Below are 11783 nucleotides of genomic sequence, written 5' to 3'. Positions count from 1 at the left end.
TTACGATCTTCTAAATGAGCTGTCTAATAAATACGATTAAAAATAATTTTATGCGGCGATTTTAATATCCATTTTAATAAAAAATACAAATTGTTAGATGATTTTAAGATCTTAATTCAATCATTTAATCTGAGCCAGACTATTCATACTCCAACTCGTGTATCGACAATTTTTTTACTAATGTACAATTCATTGAATCCTCTGTCACAAACACCACTCTATCTGATCATTACGGTATATCCCTTGCGATTGCATCTAAGGCGAAACCATTCAACAATAAAATAAGTTATTCGAGAATTTTCGACTCAGCCAATAAGCTATGTTTCAAAGCCTTACTGGAAAAAGATAGCCTCGTATTTCAGGATAATAATGACGCTAATGCTTTATTTAATAATTTCATGTCATTCTTTCTATACAATTTTAATTTAGCTTTCCCTTCTTCAAAAAAAATCCAGGCCCCTAAACGGAATTTGCCCTGGTTCACTAAGGGCTTATGTATATCATTCAATAGATTAAAATTTCTAGAGCGTCTATCCAAAAATGGTACTTTATCGCTTCAAATTTACTTTTGGAATATAGGCAAACGTTTAATGATTTAATTGATCTAGCAAAAATTAAATTCAACGAAGATTAATACGGCACTCGTCTTGCAAAGCAAAAAACTATGTGGTCTCTCATTAATTCTGAACTGAATCTAGAACGTAAATCTGCGGTAGAAATTAAATCTTTGACAATTAATGATGTAATAATTAATGACATTAATGATATTTCCAACGAAATGAATAACTTCTTTGTTAATGAGGCTTCAAATTGACTTCCTCCATCATCTCGAACATCACTTGCTGCTCCCCTGTTTCGTATTTTGTTAGAAATATTCATAGCTTTGTTTTATTTCCTGTTACAATTGAGGAACTTACAAGTACTTTTAAAGCTATTAAATCTTCTAATCCGCGGGACCGGATGAAATTCCTACATGCATCATTAAAGAATTCTATCCCCTTTTTATTGATAACCTATCAATATGTATTAATAAATGCTTTGAGCTGGGAGTTTATCCAAACCACCTTAAGCACTCCAAAACCCGCCCTCTTCATAAAAAAGGCGATAAAAATATTGTGAGCAATTACAGACCTAGTTCTCTTCTTAATTCCTTTGATAAGGTGTTTGAAAAAATTTTGCACGTCAGAATCTCTGGGTTCTTAAATAAATACAATATTTTGTTTCACAACCAACATGGTTTTCGGAAAAAAACACTCTACATCGCACTCGGTTTTTAGCCTCATCCAAAATGTTATTAACTCATTTGAAGATGGAAGTTATTGTGTCGCAGTCTTCTGCGATCTCTCCAAAGCGTTCGACAGTATATCTCACAATATTCTCATTGATAAGTTAGAAATGTATGGTTTTCATTCTAGCTCGCTTAAATTACTAACATCTTATTAACAAAACAGAACACAAAGCGTATATTTGGACAACAGCACCGGTGGAAAAGTTATATCCAGGAAATTAAACGTCAAAATGGGTGTCCCACAATGATCAATTCTTGGATCGCTCCTATTTCTTCTTTACATTAACGACCTACCTAATTGCTCAAATCTTTGTGACTTTATTTTGTTCGCTGATGACACTTGTCTAACCGTCAAAGCTAGAACATATGATGACCTCGTAACGAAATTGAACAGTGTCATGGATTCCGTTTCAAAATGGTTCAATATAAATAATTTTCTTTTAAACAACGACAAAACCCAAATTATCTCTTTCTGTACAGCAACGCGCGTAGTGAATGATATTTCTTCATTTACGATTAATAACTATTCATTCGACTCCTCTTCAGTATCCAAATTTCTTGGAGTTATATTAATAAGAATCTTAACTGGTCTGAACACGTGTCCAACCATTTATGCTTCAAATTAACGCGTACATGCTTTATACTGCGAACCTTAAATCGAAAATTGGAATATCCAGTTTACTTTCTATTATTACGCAAATTTCTTCACACATTGCTTACGGTATCCAATTTTGGGGTTTCTCTAATGAACTAATTAAAGTTCAAAAGAGAGCAATCATGTCGTAATATCTTCACCAAACAAAAAATTTTAACAGTACCGAGTATATTTGTTCTAGTCACACTTAATTTCATAAAAAATAATCCAGACTCTTTTAATTTGTCTTCGATGTCAAATTCCAAGCACAATACGAGACATAAAATAATTAAAGGCAGGACCTACAAACTACACAGCTCCTTTAATACTATCTGCGGTATGGGTATACAATTTATGAATAAACTGCCGTTACGTGTTCGTACTCTTGATAATAAAAAATTTCATAAAAGTACTAAGTAATGCATTAAAGGATTTAACTTTTTATAGCCCTCTGGAGTTTTTAAATTTCGATTTTTCGAATTACTTTCCCGAAAATCTCAACTAATCATTAACGCGACTTTTCCCCCTCGAATAAATTTCTTTATTACAGGCAGCAGCAAGATCGATGGATCGACGATGGCTAAAATCCCTACGAATCTACGGGCCCTAACTAACTGATGTCACCTACCAGCCACGTCTATGCTTACTATGCTCGTCACAACATAATTCCTTCGTTAAACTAAATACTTATGTTGCACTTCTAAATTACTATTATTATTATTATTATTTCTTTGTTTTTTTTTGTTTTTTTATTTTTTTAATTTTATATGATTATTATTGTTAAAATATTTAATACTTTACATTAGTTAATTTAAAACTTATAATTTAAAAAAAAAAACACTAAAAAATTGAGATACAAAATATTGACTTTTTTTTTCTAATTATTATCTTCATATGACTGTTATTGTTAAAATACTTAATAATTAGTTAACTAAAAAACTTATAATTTAACACACCTAAAATTGTGAAACAAAATTTAATTTTTTTTATATGACTGTTATTGTTAAAATGCTTAATAATTAGTTAACAAAAACTTATATTTTAAAAAATTGTGAAAAAAAATACTTCTTTCATCAAAATACCTAAAAATTTGTAAAAAAAAAAAAACTTATATTGTAAAAATATTTAACAATAATAATGAAAATGATAGTGATGTAATAATAATATAAGACACTTAAATTTGTTAAAATATCATAAAATGACCTAAAATTTGTTAAACAAAATAATTATATTGTAAAAGTATTGTAAAGCTTATTGAAATACTTATTAAATTTTAAAAAATACTTGCAACAAACTAGTTATATTTATAAATAATTAAAATGAAAAATATAAATAAGTTTATAGTAAATAAGTTAAATAATAAATAAATAATAAAATAGCTAATAATTAATTATATTATATTAAACCTATAAAACATTGACTTAAGCCTTATTATAATATTATTATACTGACGGCTTGTAAAATAATAAATAAATAAATAAATAAATAAATAAAATGCATGGTCCTGTGTTGATTATTTGAAAAACTTACTTGAAAAGATATATTCCAATACATATAATAGTAACAACATAAAAATGAATTAGTATATATAAGTTTACCCTTGGGTATTATTTATCATTACATATTTTTGATCAGTACATTTATATGTGAAAAAAATATAATACAGTATCTTGTTTATATGCGATAAAAAATGAATAGTTTTGACCATTCTTACTGACATTCTAAAACTCACATAAGTTTTTATCAAAATGAAAATAGTTCTAACTATATCTATAGGTGGATCAGTATATAGATTGGCATGGCATGTTTTATGATTGGCATGGTGGATCAGTATATAGATTGGCATCGAAGTATTTCACGAGTATATTGACCAAGGGCCTGGTTTATTGGGGTGATCCCTATATTGCTGGTAAAACTTTCCAGTGAGCTTTTTAATGTGTTTGAGTATCGTCGGTACGTCAGTCTGTTTATGTATATATTTTGTAGAGTAATAGTGCCTCGTCAGTTGGTCCCTTGATTTGTTGAGTACTAGACGTAAAGCTTTGTTTTGTACTTCCTATACTTTTTGTCAATGAAGGTTCAGCCGTTTCGAAGACACGGAGCAGTAACTGCCTTTTTAGGAGAACGGAGCGTCCGATTTCAATAACTCAAAAAACATTTTACTTGTATTATTAAAATGAAGAATTGGTTTCAAACATCTAGCAAAAAAATGAATTTTTTCAAAACTTAGTTTTTTTTTTTTGAAAATGAAAATTTCTAAAATTTGAATTTTTTTTAAGATTTTGATTTTTTTTTTTTTGAAAATGTTCAAAATTACAAAATTTTATACAAAAGCATTTTTTATACACCGTCTACTCAAGCAAAATGTATTTTGAATTAATTTAAACGGATGATCCATTCTCACAAAAACAGCATAACCGTTTTTACACCCTTTGTGCTCCATACCTCTGAAACGGCAAAATTGACTTTCGCATAAACGTTCGTACTATAGTACGAAAATGATTTTTCAATCATACAAAACGGTTATTCCATACTGTCGAGAATGTCGAGGGCATTTGTTTGAACTATATACGTAAATTAAAAAATTAAAAATCTTAGTACAAATCCCTAAAAAATTGACACAAATTGTGTAGGGTAGAGCGGGGCTAGTTGAACATAGGGGCAAGTTGAGCAATCGAAATATCTCGAAAACTATTCACCCTCCGTTTATGCATTATATGGCGGAAAGATAGAGGTTTAGGAGAAATAAACATCCCGCGATCGCTAGTGGACGGACAAATGAGTGAAGCTGACGGGCGTTTTGTTTATTTTGAGACCAAAAAGTAAAAAAGTCATTCATTACGAGTTTTCGTTTGGTTTAGTCAAATGTTATTTATTTTTAATCAGGTAAATGTTATTCTCCCACATAATTATAGTACTTTTAATATGCACAGAGATTCTGCGTATAATTTTCACGGTTTTTTCATAAACTCACTTTTATTTTGAAATTCCGAGTTGGGGTTAGTTGAGCATAGTTGCTAAACTTGTTCTGTCACTAAGACAATTACCAATAACTTCCAGAAATTTATTATTTTTAAGATTTAAGCTAAGTCTATGAGTAATAATATAAAGAAATAATGATTTTAAACAAAAATACTGAATATAATGGTAAAATAATTCCTAAGATACGATATTGTTTTGTTGATTCTACTTTTCGTTAATTATTCAAAGCAAATTACTATAAGTTTTGTATTCTTTGTCAATAAAGACTGTAAATATAGAACTGGTTATTAAAAACTTATTTTATTGCATTATTATCGACATTAAACCTATGATTTCATTATACTTTCTTAGTGCTCAACTTGCCTCACCTATAGGGTACATTGAGCATACGTGACTTTTTGCATTCAAACAGCTGTAGCTTTTAAATTTTACTTATTACCATAAAATAGTATTAACACTTTTGTTAAGCGATAAACAACAAATCCATTAAGCCGTATAGCAATTTATTGAGACTTTTCATTGAGAAGCTACATCCGTTTAAGTAAAAAGTTGCTCAACTAGCCCCGCCCTACCCTACACGTTATTAAAATCTCTATAAATTATCTGACAATTTGATGTATATATATCTAATGAACATTTTTGGCCGCCAAATGGCATTTTTTTTAACTTTTTTATTTGAGAGATTATAACCGCTGGACCTGCCTTTCCAAAAATTTTAACAGTTCTTCATTTATAAAAATAAAATGTTTTTCCAATAATTCAAATCGGTTATTTCATAGTGTCAAAGAAGTCTAGGATATTTAAATTATTTAAAGGCGCTTCTAACTGTTTCATATAGAGTGCAAAGGGTGTAAAAATGGTCGAAAATCATTTTGCTTATGTAGACTACGTGAAAAATGCTTTCACAAAAAATGTCGTAATCAAATAAAAAAAAATCAAAATTCCGAAAAAAGTGGAAATTCAAATTTTTCATAATTTTCAACAAAAACTAAAAATGTGGAATAATTCCAAAAATGTATTTGATATGAATCAATTTTTCACAAATATATTAAAATTTTCGAAAAAAAATCGAATATTTGCAAAAATTTGCATATTCTCAAGAAATTTAAAAAATATCGATTTATTACAAAAGTTTGAAAAAATTTGAACATTTAAAAAAAATTCTAAATTTTGAAAAAAAAATCTAATTTATCAAAAAAAAAAAATTTGAATATCTTTTTTTCGATATAATGCTTTTTGAATATTTTCTCCCAAATGTAATTTTAGTTTTTCGACTAAATCATCCGTTTTTCAAAAAATTACGATGTTTCACTTTGCTTTTGCTTTTTAATATTTATCACATGCACCGACAGTTTTAGCGATATTGTTCAGATAAAACATTTAAATATAAGTTAGTCTAACAACATTATATTATATGATGTGAATACGAATAAAAGTAAAACATTATTGGTTTTATACTGGTTACGTCGAGCGCTACGACGCATGGATAAAGTAAAAAGCCAGATACAGGAAAATTTGACCAGCACCGACGCTGGCAACATGGGTTTTCTATTAGATTGGCATCTCAAGTAAAAGTGTCTGAAAAAAGTTGGCGGTTCTCATATTATTAATACTCGATGCCCTACAGCGTCTGGAATAATTACCGTTTTATTACTATTAATTAATAACCATTAATCATTTTATATTCGTTTTTATGAATGTTTCTTTCCCAACTTCTACTTTCATGTTTCCAGGTTTTGTGCTTCGGCCTTTAGTTTTCTTCCTCTTTTCGCGTAAGTCATTCCGTAGAGATTGAATAGGATTGGTGACATGCAGCATCTTTGCCGCACTCCTCTCCGTATTTCAACGCTGTTTGTGTCTCCTTGATTCACTCTAAACTTCACTTTCTGTCTCATATAAAAATTTTGAATCAGCCTACGGTCTCCTCAATCGATGCCAATAGTTTTTAAAAGTCACATAAGTGCATTCCAGTTCACTCTGTCAAGGGCTTTTTGCCAATCTATGAAGCAGAAGCATATGTCCTCATTAACGTCGAGACATCTGTCGGATATTATCCTCAATACTCTAATAGCGTCTCTGGTGCCCCTTTCTTTTCTAAAACCAAACTGGTCTTTGCTTACGTTCTGCTCGAACTGATTTCCTGGTCATCGCGTAAGGATTTTGGCCAGAACCTTTTTTGTGTGCGAAGTCAAACTAATCGTCCTGTGGTCGCTGCACTTATTTACTTTGGGCTTTTCTGAAGAGCTATCATCATGGAATCAAACAAGTCCTTTGGCCATTTGCCAGTTTAGTATATTTGGTTTCAGCAATTTAGTCAGTTTCCTTAACCCGTTGATGCCCAGCTCTTTCAGCAAGTCCCCCGGTATGTCGTCATCCCGATCAATTTTCTCTATCGTTTCTCAATGTATTTTTCCTGAACGTTGAGAATTTTCTTGTGGTTACTAACTTTATTTCTCTTGTTGTCTTCCATGTCGTATGTTTTCCTACTTTTTTCAGTCCAGTCCACCTCTTTTGCAGCCTGAAACATTAGGTCGTATATATCTTTTGTTTGATGTTCCACTATCTTGTTGCACAATTTGTCTCGGTATTTTGCCTTTGCCTTCTCCGTTTCTCGCCTTAATTCATAGTTCAATTTTCTATACATCCTCGAATCTGTACTCTTGTACTTTCTGCGTTTATCCATTTTCTTTATTATGTCCTGGGTTATCCAAGGCCTTCTAGCTACTTTCTCTAGCTTTTCGACGTTGTCTTTTAGCGTTTCCAGAAGTACACATATTACCTTATTCCAATCCTTCTTTACAGCCTCTTTTCCATCTTTCAATACGCAGATTTTTTTCTCCATTACTCTCTTCACTTCAATTCTATTATTTCTCAAATTCTCCAAATTCCATCTCTGTTTCTTTTTGACCGTTTTTGGATATTATTCATTCTTGTCTCTATATCGGCCGTCAGCAAATTATTATCGGAGACTATATCGCCCCCTGGTAAAGTCTTAACGTCCATCACATTTGCTCTGTGTCTACAGTCAATACTGGTATCGCTGCTGCCCGACACCAAACAACTCGGTTAGTCGATTTCGCTGTTTCCAGCTATTGGTTGCCCACCCCGCACGACTATATATGAAAATAATTCTCCTTTTTGTCTAAGTGCAACAAAATATTTATGTATATATATACTTATATACATGAAAATAATTCTCCGTTTTGTCTAAATATTTATACTTTTTCAAACTAAATAATAAATCCCGTTTTTTCGGAAATTGCCAATACAAGGATTACAAAGCAATATTCGCGGTTGGACCTTAGACACATCTGTGTAACAGAAGTGCATTATAGACAGTAACTTAGTTGTGTGAAGTTGAATTTTTCGAATACTCTCAAAAAATTTTTTCCAAGTGTTTTGTAACAAAAAAATTAGTGATATGGATATATAGATCAATATTGCAGGTAAATAATTTTTTCTACTCAATTTTATTATTTTTTATTAACTTATAATGTTTATATTTTTTTATTTTTTATTTTTATTTTTTATATACCTTTCTTTACTTTTATATGGTACATAATCTATTCCTTTATATTAAAAAACTCTTTTACTTAATATTCTGTATTCTTCGTCATTAATAGAGTTAGTCTATATAACAGAAGAAACCTGATGATGGAACGTATCTAGTTCCAAATCATCGTAATTAAACATCTACAAAAAACAAATTGTTTTTTATCTATTGGATTTATTGTTTGGAAAAGAAACATAATCAATATGTATATATATATATATATATATATATATATATATATATATATATATATATATATATATGAGTAAGTTCTTGTGGGGCAATACATCAAAGAACAAAAAGCAAAGATTTATAAATTAATCTTTAATTCTAAACGTTTCTTTATGTCATAAGCCTCGGAGCATGCAAAATACACAAGTCGTTGCAGAAATTAGGGTAGGGCGGGGCTAGTTGAGCATAGGGGCAAGTTGGGCAATCGAAATATCTCGAAAACTATTCACCGTCCGTTTAAGCATTATATGGCGGAAAGATAGAGGTTTGGGAGAAATAAACATCCCGCAATCGCTAGTGGCCGCTGGATAAATGATAGAGGCTCGCGGGCGTTTTGTTTATTTTGAGACCAAAATGTAAAAATGTAATTCATCACGAGTTTTTGTCTGGTTTAGTCAAATGTTATTTATTTTTAATCAGGTAAATGTTATTCTTCCATATAATTATAGTACTTTTAATATGCACAGAGATTCTGGGTATAATTCTCACGGTTTTTTTATAAACTCACTTTTATTTTGAAATATCAAGTTGGGGTTAGTTAAGCATAGTTGCTAAACTTGTTCTGTCACTAAGACAATTACCATTAACTTCCAGAAATTAATTATTATTTTTAAGATTCAAGCTAAGTCTATGAGTAATAATATAAAGAAATAATGATTTTAAACAAAAACTGAATATAATGGTAAAATAATTCCTAAGATACGATATTGTTTTGTTAATTCTACTTTTGGTTAATTATTCAAAGAAAATTACTATAAGTTTTGTTTTCTCTGTCAATAAAGACTATAGATATAGAACTGGTTATTAATAACTAATTTTATTTCATCACAAATCGACATTGAATCTATAATTTCATTATAATTTGTTAGTGCTCAACTTGCCCCTCCTACGGGGTACATTAAACATACTCGACTTTTTGCATTTAAATAGCTATAGCTTTTAAATTTTACTTATTGCCAAAAAATAGTATTAACACTTTTGTTAAGCGATAAACAACAAATCCATTAAGCCGTATAGCAATTTATTGAGACTTTTCATTGAGGAGCTACATCCGTTTAAGTAAAAAGTTGCTCAACTAGCCCCGCCCTACCCTACTTAACTATACTCACATTTTTGTTCAAATAAAACTATGATTTTTCTTTTTACATCATACAAAAAATGATAAAAAATTCATGGTTACAAGTTAGATGTATAAAAGTTAGTGCTAATTTCTAGTGTTGTGTACACATCTTTAGATGTAACCTACCAACGTTAATATTCACTGATTATGACATTAAATTGAATGTCGAAACGTTTGGAATTAAAGATTAATTTATAAATCTTTGCTTTTTTTCTTTGATGTATCGCCCCACAAGAACCAACTCAAATATCTCAACATCAAAATTAACAACTAAATCATATATATATGTATATATATATATATAAATATATATATATATATATATATATATATATGTATATATATTGTAAAAACGGTTACGTACAAGAAAGACGAGCACGTATGTAATCGTATCCCGAGCACGGTAAGCCATGCATCGATCGGTCCGACGCTTTTCGCCGCTTTCTCCCAATATTTTCTGTCAACCGCTTCGGCACTCGCATTTCGAGCCTTCACTTTTTGCGCTCTAACGACATATTTCGTTATATTTATTCACCAGTACGTTACCCGGTAACTGATACTCATTTGAACCGTCATCGACTAATGAATAATCTAAATTGGACACTTGGAAACCTGATAGTTAAGCCACATTTTCCTATTCACTCACTTGTGGATTTTGAGTGGACAAGGGTTTTCACGTACTTGATAGTGACATTCTAGTTAATTTAAATAAGAAACTTAATAACGTTATTTTTCTAGCTAATCCATTTATATAATGACTATAAAATAATTCTTGACCATTTCCAAAACACCACCATATCTGAATAAATCGTGTATTTTATTATTTTATTATTTTACTAAAAACATTTGCCAGTTTTTCTTTACACTTTCGCAAAATTTGTAAACACAATTCATTCAGTATTAAGACGTTAGTCAATCTGTACACACTAGAATGTAACCAAAAATTGTTAAAAAATAATTAGTTTAAATGTTCCAGTTATTAATAGCTTGGTTTATCATAGTGTAATAGTGTAGTGTATTTTTGTATAATTAATTTCTGTAAGTATTTTATATATAAGTCCTATAACTTTATATTATTTTCCTCCTACATCATATAAAATCTTTTAGTTTTTCCACTGAATGACGGTCTCGATGAAGACCGAAACGTATGGATAAATAAAGTATTTCAAAACTACTTTAGTTTTTTACTTGGTGTTACTGCCCGATTCTAAACAATTCATCAATATATATATATATATATATATATATATATATATATATATATATTGTGATAAGGTTTTTCAGCCACAAGTCGAAAAAAGAAAAACAGAACGTAAATATGAAACTTCTTTCATACGTTTCGAGCTATTGTGCTAGCTCATCATTCAGCTAAAATACAAACAGAGTAATAAAATAAAGTAACAAAATAAAATAAAACAGAATTAAAATTATACATACCAAACCAGTTTAAAATTAATTTATACAAAACTTGACAATTAAAACATCAATATTTTGTTCTAAAAACAAAAAATATGTATATATATATATATATATAGAATTTGAAAAATAAAATCGAGTAATCAAAATATTTCGAATTTTGAAAGAGAAAAAGAAAAGAAAATATCAAGTGGTGAAAAATTGTTCAAATATTAAAAAAATCAGATTTACACACATTAATTAAATTTTGATAGCTGTCAACAAGCAAAGAAGAAAAACTTCTCTTATTAACACATTGCGAATTTAAAAAAATGGAAACAGACCTCAGCAAACAGATTTCAGCAAACCTTCTTAGGTCAACATTTTGTTCAATATATAAAATAACGGGATTGTTTAAATCAAAGGTGTGTTTAAAATTTTGCATATGGTCTGAAAGCATTGTTTTTTATTAATTTTTATTTTTTGAATTACATTTATGTTGAAGCATTCTCTTAGATATATATTGTGAACTATCCCCAATATAGAATTTTTCACAATCATTACAATTCACCTTGTAAAC

The sequence above is a fragment of the Ctenocephalides felis genome, unplaced genomic scaffold, assembly GCF_003426905.1.
Source record: "Ctenocephalides felis isolate EL2017-DRISC unplaced genomic scaffold, ASM342690v1 CF-g0.4_SCAFFOLD_01886, whole genome shotgun sequence".
Classification (NCBI taxonomy): Eukaryota; Metazoa; Arthropoda; class Insecta; order Siphonaptera; family Pulicidae; genus Ctenocephalides; species Ctenocephalides felis.
The sequence above is the reverse complement of the archived record's forward strand: the minus strand, read 5'-3'. Positions refer to the sequence as shown.